This window comes from Gavia stellata, chromosome 5, assembly GCF_030936135.1.
Source record: "Gavia stellata isolate bGavSte3 chromosome 5, bGavSte3.hap2, whole genome shotgun sequence".
Taxonomy (NCBI): Eukaryota; Metazoa; Chordata; class Aves; order Gaviiformes; family Gaviidae; genus Gavia; species Gavia stellata.
In genome coordinates, this window is record NC_082598.1 from 37054299 (window position 1) to 37063687 (window position 9389).

The window sequence follows — 9389 nt, forward strand, 5'->3', positions numbered from 1 at the left end:
TCCAGGGATGGTGACTCAACCACTTCCCTGGGCAGCCCATTCCAATGCTTGAAAACCCTTTTGGTGAAGAAATTTTTCCTAATATCCAATCTAAACCTCCCCTGGTACAACTTGAGTTGACCTTTCAATTCCCAGGGGGTTCCCTGGTGAAAGTCCTCTTTTACACTTCACAGGACTTTGGATTTGGGCATCTATCCTCAAGTTAGCTTGGGAGCAGATGAGGACTGTGTCGGAAATCAGTGTACCTCCCTATGCTAAGTTCTGACCTCTTTTGGGAACCGTTGCTTCAGTGTCAAAGTAAGCAAAGCAAAACCTTGTGATGTACATGTCATCATTCTTTGGGTTTTACGTATGCTGTTCTTTGTAACATGAATAAGCACACCAAAATTGTATAAAAGAAATAACTTTGAGAGTAATTTTGGAACTAAGTGTTTAAGTGTTTCCAAACTTACATGTCTTCATTTTTCCTTAAAATTCACAGTATTTTGACATACTCCAATTTATACCAATTCATGATGATATACTGAAGAATGTTCTGATTTTTTCACTCAGCCAATTTTTTATTCAGCTTAACCGCAGTGTTTTTTTAAATGTATATTGATAGAAGCTTGTTAAAATTAAAACAATTTTTTTAATTATACAAAGCTATGTTTTCATTATAACATGTAAAAACCCCAGGCCTCTAAAATTATATAATCTAAATCTCAGTGTTATGGTGAAGAATTTAGGAGCCTGACACATCCCATAAAAAGTAATTTAAAAAAAAAATTCTTGAGAATAGTGGTATAGCTAATTTATTTATCAGTAAACATGAAGGATTAAGACATACATCTCCTTGCCTTGGGTGTGCCAATACTGACATCGGCAATGAATGGGGAACTCCTTGTTGGTTTTTTTGATGGTAACCAATAGGTCAAGGTGAGAGAGGTTTTATTGTGCTTGGTTTTCTTTCCGTTCATTAAATCATAAGATCAATTTATATCTAATCAACTTTTTAAAAAAAATCTTCCTTTGACTTAGAGGATGGTAGGAGTGCTGATCCTTCTGGACAAATGAGCTTCTTCCCACATGTTTCCTTCTGCACTTGGAATAAGTCATCCACAGAGAAATATGTAGATGTTGAGACATGGAGATTAACAGCTGAAAAGTGGTAAGGAACAGCTTCTTACACAATTTCTGAGTTGTATCTGACCATATGAACATAAACAGTCTTTAGGAATAGATGGAGTTGATTTCTTTGTACTATAAAAGACAGGAAAGCTCACACAATTAATTATAGCTGAGCAGTCATATACAAAGCTGGTCCTTATTGCCTCTAAGCTGCTTGCTACTTGCTCAAGTACTTTGTAATTTTCAGTGCTGTGGCATCCTTTGACTTCTGCAAAACCATTAGTCTATTGGTCATAAGAATTAGACCGATGGGAGACATTGAAACTTCCCTAGGTAATAGTCAAATTTGCTTTCTACACCACCAATTGTGGGTAAACAGTTAGCCTATTAGACCTCCTATTGGATTTTTTTTCAAATTCAAAATCTTGTCATACAAAAACGGTAATAGTCACATCAAATAACCTCAATTTCAGCTCAGGTTTCTGTTCCTTGCCAGTGTTTTGTCATGTCCTTCAAAGGAAGGTATGAGACAGTTTATATTAAATTGCTGTCTAATGGACTTCACTTTACAGTTTCCTCAGTTAGAAATTGCCTTATATACCGGAGCGTGAGGTTTAAATAGATTTTTTTCATGTCTGGATCCTACCTAACTTATGAAGGGCTCATTATCCATATTTCAGCATTTCAGAGAGGAGGACTTATTTTGGTATATATTTTTCTGTCAATTTAGTTAAATGATGGCATAACTTGTCAGGATTTTTAATAGGCATTCTCCAACATTTCAACGGGAATTAATCTGTCAAATGTAGTAAATAAAAAGAGAAATGTAAAAATTTCAAAAAGATTAGCAGGATACTCAAATTTGAAAAACAAAACAAACCTTAAATTATGCAGTTTAGAATTGTACCTCCTCAGCAGTGGCTGTTGGATAAATTACAGTGCTGTATGACACTGTGAACATGCACTTTAGGATTTTCTTAATTAAAGAAAATAGAAGGGGAGAAAATCTTACAACTTTTTTGGAAGAGGAGATACGTTATATTATAATTTCTTTCAGATGCCATTAACTAGCTATAAAATGACCCTTCACTTCTTTTTTTTTTCTTTTTTTTTTTTTTTAGTTTCCTTGGGTTACTTTTTATGCTTCTCCTGATTATTTCTGACAGCTTTTTTCCTTTGCCTCTGCACTTCATTCCCACTGTCATTTCAATCTTTGTTTCAGGTCTCTTTCTTGTTTGGGTTTATTTTTCTCTCTCACTTGTGTGGGGGTGATACTTTCATATTCCCTGTTTTCACATTTGACTTCCCTTCCCCTCAGAATTTTATTGCCTCATACTTTATTCTGAGGTCAGGGAAGGGAAAGGAATATATGCCAGCTGCAGACTCAGGAAATATACTCAGCTCTGTGTTTCAACCTATAGGTTTTTTTATTATTTCAGGGTTTTGATCTGATGGACTCATGCCAGTTGCTGCATTAAATACACATTTCTTCAGCAGATGCTCCTATATACAGGGATTGCTCCATACTTATATCAAGAAATTCAGTGAACGATTATATTCTATGTGCTTATAGAGTAGTAGGAAGTATTTTTCACCAGTGAGAACTTCGGATTAAAAAATTCCTCTTCATAACTGAATATCAGCCTTCCATCATTATATTTTTGTGAAAGTCAGATCTGTTCATAATTTCTTTACATTTACTGCATTGCTCTATAATTGATGTATTGTCATTATATAATCCACATGTTATAAGGGGTTAATCCTCAGGGTACGTTTTGTAGGTATGAATTCCCTCATGCCCTCAACAATCTACTATATCTTCCACTAACAAACTGCTACTCAAGTACTTCTTCCAAACATAAGTTGAAGGGCATTCTTTCCTGGTTTGAGGCGCCAGTCCAGCATGCAGCTTTACACAATGTTTGTTGAGATTGTCAAACTGAAATTTCTGAGAACAAGATTTGTGCTAGTGCAGTGCAGGAGTATTCGCTCAGCAGGTATCCTACTCCCAGTATCAGCTGGGAGTTCATTACTCATTGTTGCTCTGTGTAAATATTGTAGTCACTTAAAAAAAATTATAGGTTTTCTAAGTATGACTAGTCTACTTCTATAGTATATAACAGTAGGAAAGGATAATCATAATTACTTACGCAGTATGTTTGACAGGATTTGAATGATGAGGTTTAGAAGTCCAGTTTCTGCCACTCACATCAATTTGATTTTCAAATGGCACTGGCAGTATTCGATATTAAAGATAGACATCGTTTGCAAAGGCAAATCCAGTTGCAGGGAGTTAAGACAAAATGTTAGAAAGAAAATGATGAAAGAGGAAGGAAGCAATAGGTCATACATAAAAGAGATTATAAAGAGAATAATCCAAAGTGTATTTTGATGTTGTTATTCAGTCCCATATTTTATCCACGGAATGTCTGAAGGGTTCAAAAGCTAGACTTGGAGGCGGTAATGACATTGGGAGGACAGCAAATCATAATGTATGCTGCATCTACATTCAGTGCAGGCAGAGACAGGGGCAAAATCAAACCACATTAAAAATCCCAACTACTGTACATGACAATCTTTTATAGCATTAAAATGTGCAGTTAACTAGCATACTTGACAACCTGATAGGTCTTTTTATTCATGAACTCTCACTGCCAGAGCAGCAAGATTGCCCTTCCAATCCTCCCCCTCCCAGTTCATATCATAGTTGGTATAAAAAGTCCATATCAGGCTGCATCAGAGTATCTGGCATTCATTCTGTACCTTACTCACCTAGTTGATTCTGACAGTATAGACCTGATGTTGTCATATACCTCTTGCACTGGGTTGCACATACCCATCTGGAAACAATTCAGTCTTTCTTGTACATCCACTTAGTCTTCAGGTTTTATTTAGTGGTGTGACAGAATAATGCTACAGGTATGTTTTCTCTGTTTTAATTGACTCCTCTTTTGTACAGGAATAGAAAAGAAACCATGGTGTTCAGTGCTAGCAAGGGAGATGTCGTTGTTAAGCTGATATGCCAAAACTCTGTGGCCGCTGTTCAGGGAGAAGCTATAACTAATGACTACTTCCTTGTGATCTTTAGGTAATGAAAGTTTAGAAACTATATTTCTGTTTCTTCAGAAAAGGAAGTTGTGCCCAATTATTTAAAATATTTGGATGGCCCATGAGGTCTTCAAGAGCATCTTTTCTAAATTCTTCTGGAGTTTTTGAAAATCACGCCAGCAGCTTTCCAGCAACTTTAGGTGCCTAATTAGTTCTAAAAATCTGGGCTTTTACCCCTAACTTTTTCACCCAGCTGCATTCCATCTGAAGGCAGGCGGTTTCAGCTCTCTCACGCCTCCATTAAACCTTCCAGATTCTGGTACATGCATCCTATCATGCCTGGCAGCTGCTCCAAGAGCAAATTCTGTATTACTCCATTACTTTCAGAAGGGTCAGCAGGGCTGCCCTTGCTTTACACTGAGGTGAGTTTGACCCTAAAATATTCTTGAGAGAGCACATTTTCTTTTCAGATAATGTTACAGATTTGAAAACAATTGCTGTTTTAAAAGTGCCTGTAGTGGTGTACTAGAAACCTCCCTCTTGCTACAAACAGCTCTGCTGTTGCTTACGAGGCAGCAGGCTATTATGCAAGTAGAACTTTTCAGTGTTAGCACCTTTGCCTACTCTTACACTCTTCAGGATTGCTGAAATGACTTTATTTGCTCCTGCTTCGTTAATCATCTGGGCTATCATTTCATGGCATTCAGCCGTATTCCAAAAACGAATACCACTGAGATAATACTTTTGAATCTGAAGACCGCAGGCATGTGGCCAAGTTACCTTCAGTTCATCTTGCAGGTGAGCAGTTTCATTTCTGTTGTCATTTGTTTAAATAAAGGAGAATCGTTTCTGTGGATTGATTCATTTCTGAAAGGATCATACAAATGTAATTCTCAAACCATCAGTATTGTCATTCCATATTCCTTAGTTATTGCACAGTCTGTACTGATGTATTTCAATAATCTCTTCTACTTTACCATGGTATGTTATTCAATTTCCTACTGTTTCACATGAACACCTGTAACAAGATTGCAATGGAAAATGGGGTGCCATGTGGTTAAAAAAGTGAATACCAAATTACCTGAGTGCTCTGAAATCAATCATGTGACAAAGGAGACAGGCTTAAGTGGTGAACAAGTATATTCATTCTTGTGAGAATACAGGAGATCTGAACCAAATTTCATAGCAATTCCATGAAACTTTAAGAAAATTTAAATTAAGTTCCAAAGGTTATCGTTGCTCTTTATCACTGAAATGTACTCTCTAATCCTAAACATCTCCACAATTCTGGAAACCAAAGATCTGAATTTCAGTGCTGAATTCAAGCTTCCGTTGCTGTCTCAATACTTTATCAGTAAAACGAGTACTATTATCAAATATCTATAACTGAATATACATTTTATGTCTTCTTGTAAATAATACAAGATTCAAACATATTCAATGGCATTAAAGTCAAACAATGGCTTATTCTAAAAAATGTCCAAGTCCTTAAATCCTGTGCAGCTTAGCTCATGAAAAGATACCTGAAACATTCCTTCTGAACACAGCTGTTGTGGTAAGACAATTGCAGAGAGAAAAATTTGCTAATTTCTACATTCTCCGTAAGTCAGATCACATCAGGTTTTATACATAGTGATCAGCACCCTGTATTTCACCTAGAAAGTGAACTGATCACCAGTGCAGACTTTTGTGTACCTGGCCTCTGTGTACTTACCAAAAAGGTGGACAGCAAAATTCAGGTGGACTTTTCAAGCAACCTCACAAGATAGTCCCAGTAGAACAACCACAGACACATGTGTTATTACAGAATATTCTATTCCTGTGCTACAAATATTGTTTTCTCAATTTAACCTTAAATATGTGGGTGTTTGTCCTGAACTTCTTTATTGTTTAGCCTTTTGTGGTGAAGAGAACCACCTTTGAACATGGAACTTGGCTGTAAAGATCAATGGCCAGTCTTTGACTGTTACTACAAAAAGGGGACAAAACACAAAAAGAATTTGGGACATTGTGGCTATGCAGAATTGTCCTATGCAGGTTCAAAATAGGCAGGTATTTGATGTTTAAACATTCCCTTTCTTTCAGATTAGGGCAGGTAGCAGACAAGACAACATGACAGGCACAACACTGCCTTTGAAAGCATGACTGAAGCCTTTAAAAGGTAGTTCTGCTGAAAACAACAGACAAAATATACTAATTTCTGTAATTTGTGCCTGAATTGCCTTGCTTGTTTCTTAAGTAGTTTACACATTGCAAAGGGCTGGATTCACACCTAACATGAACACCGATGTTGAGCACTGCTGGAATCATCCATTTAAAAACAAGTTGATCATAAAGAGTTAGCCAAAGGACACATCCTCGCAACACCTTCATGTAGAGACTTTTTTAGAATGTGTCTCAGCCAAATTATAGCAAAAAAATGAACAAAAATAATTTTTCTTTTTTTTTTTTTTAATGATGCAAGCTCAGAACTCCAAAAGTGAACTCCTCATTCCCACTGGTTTCAGTGAGGCCAGGGTTTCAGTCCTATGTTGCAACTGGATACATATATATCTGTGCTGGGGAATTGGAGATCACTGTGATGGGAATGTTCAGAAGATCCATAAAACAAGGCACTTCAAACTTTAAAACATAACAGGGACAACTCTGTAGGCTGAATAATTACTAGTCATAGACTGGTGAGTGGTTTTGGGTTTTTGGGTTTTTTTGTCTTGGAGATATGTTGTATGCAGGAATCTCAGTGCCAGAGTGATTACAGCATCAAACATAATAAAATCAAAATGCTATACTGTTAGAATGGAGAAGAGACTTGTAGAAAGCATTGAAATCATGCTGGTGAGGGATACAAAACTCTTTGTCTTTACAGGCAAAGGTTTGGCCTCTCTTTTGGATTCTCTGAGACAAATTTTTCAGGTATTAAATGCAAATTTATTCAGAATATAAGTTCGGGTGGGTGTGCATGATTATGGATATTTTTTCACATTTCTGTAAAACCTAATTAAACAAGACATTTACTTAGATAATTAAATACACAAAGCAGGCAAGGTGGGGTTTTTTATATTTTTACTAGATTGTTATCTTATGACCTTTTGAAAAAGAATTATGTGGAGAAATAGTCAGGTCATTACATCGTTCCTTGCCAAAGTAAAAAGTACAGGACTCTTGAGGGAGGGCTACTGCTTGGCCTCTCTGAGAATAGGTAGGAGTTTGTCTCTGGCACTAACTGCATCATCCGCAAAGTTTTACATACAGAACAAATCATATATGTTCATGCTCTGTACAAGTAACTGCTAAATACTTTTAAATAAAATGAGTGTTCAGGCAACAATCCTCATTTTTTTATTTTCTTGAGTCACAATAGTCAGTAGCATAAAGGGCATTCTCTTAAAATCCACCAGATACTCATGGAAGTGTCTCTAAATAAAGTTAAAATCTGAAAACAAGCAATTCTTTACAGTATATTGTGTATCTGAGTGGAAACTTTAAGTCTGGTTAAGGTTGCCTGTAGTTCTTAGTTTCAAAGCTGCTGTGGGACCCAAACTGTGAGCTAAGGCTCCCTTTTCCAAAACGGAAGAAGACAAAAGAAGTCACTTTCTGAGGATAAAACCCTCTAACAGTAATAAAGACCTCACTGGAGCAGAAAGATGCCAACTTGTTCTTCCCTGTGCCTGTTGGACTAAGTTAGTTTTCCCTAGCGTTTGTGAGGTCTGTGAGAAATGTTTGGATAAGATCTTTTGGTGCTGTTCCCAGAACATGGTTCATGTGATACCAAAGAATCCTGATGTTTTGCCAGGGACCTTTTTGTCACTGGGAATTTAGAGACTAGGTTTGTAAAGGGTTGGCTGAGCCAGAATACAAAGAAAACTCCTAAGCAACCTATTCTGGTGGATCATCTTCTGTCAAAGGCCACCAAGGACCTGTACCAGGAGACTCCACCCAAAAGGAGAATGAGCAAGGGAGCGACAGGTGACAACTTTTAACTTCTTTAGCACTGCAGAGCTGGAGCTGAAACATCAGTTGTCCAGGCCATGGATTTGCACTGAAATATGAATTACTGGAATAAGTAAATGAGGTCATTGTAACCTTCCTTAAAGCCAGAGTGTCATTGTCTTGAAGCAGAGAGATCAAAGAGATGAAGAGCGGACTGATGTACAATTACTATATTCGTTCAGCTGCAAGACTTAGTGACCCTAGCTGCCTGAGAAGTGGGAAGGAGGAATTGTGACTATGCTCACTTAAATACTGTTCAAGTAGCATTACTGTCTCTCTAGACATCAGTCCAAAACAGTGGTTTCCAATCTTTTTTTCCATCTGTAACCCATAAATTTTGTCCACTGGCAAGGCAGTCCTGGGTGAACAGAAGGTAAGCATACTGACAGTTTTCCTCACTACTTTCCATTCACCTCTTAAAGTCTGGAGTTGCAGACAGCCTATTTTGACTTCTGAGTAAGTGCAAGGAATTTATCTTGAACCTACCATTGCTGTTCACAGTAGTTACTTAAGGTGCAGTCTATCACCACCTGCTTACAATATACAAAAGATGAGAAGGAAGCACGTTTTCCAGAAGCCTTAAAATTGTAGTGATCATCTATTAAGTAAATTGTGCATCCTTCCTTCTGAGAAATTTTACTTCAGTGAATGTAATCAAAATGTTGTATCAGGTGACAAAAGTCAATATTTAATATTTTTTCAGAACTTTGGACCCCATGGGAAAGGTGCAAGGAAATTAAGACTGGAAAGGAGACTGGAGAAGAAGGTAAAACAAGAAATGGAAAAAAAAGGAACTTACTAGTGAAAAACATAATGCCATTGATCAGTACTTGCTTAGTGGAGATGAAAAGGTGAGAAACAACATCTTAATGTATCATGTTTATACAGTTTCTCTCAAATCTCAAAATATTGTTCTACTTACTGATGGGTATGTTATGTAAAAACTGTTAGAATGCTGAGAAGCTATTTTGTCCTACTTTGTATTCCTTTTTTTTTGTTATTGTGTCATGTATTTCTATCTTGTTTTCACTCCATAGTTTCCATTATGACCTGGTATCAGGAAGGTCTTGAATAGGTAAGTGTTCTGGGGTCATAATCATAATTAAGTCCACCTTTTGATTGCTTAATTTACACTGATGATTAATTTTCTAATTGGAAATTCTACAGTTTTTCTTCATAAAGATCAAATTTTAAATTGAAATAAGAATTTTACAGTTTCATTGTGTTGTAACCAGAATTCC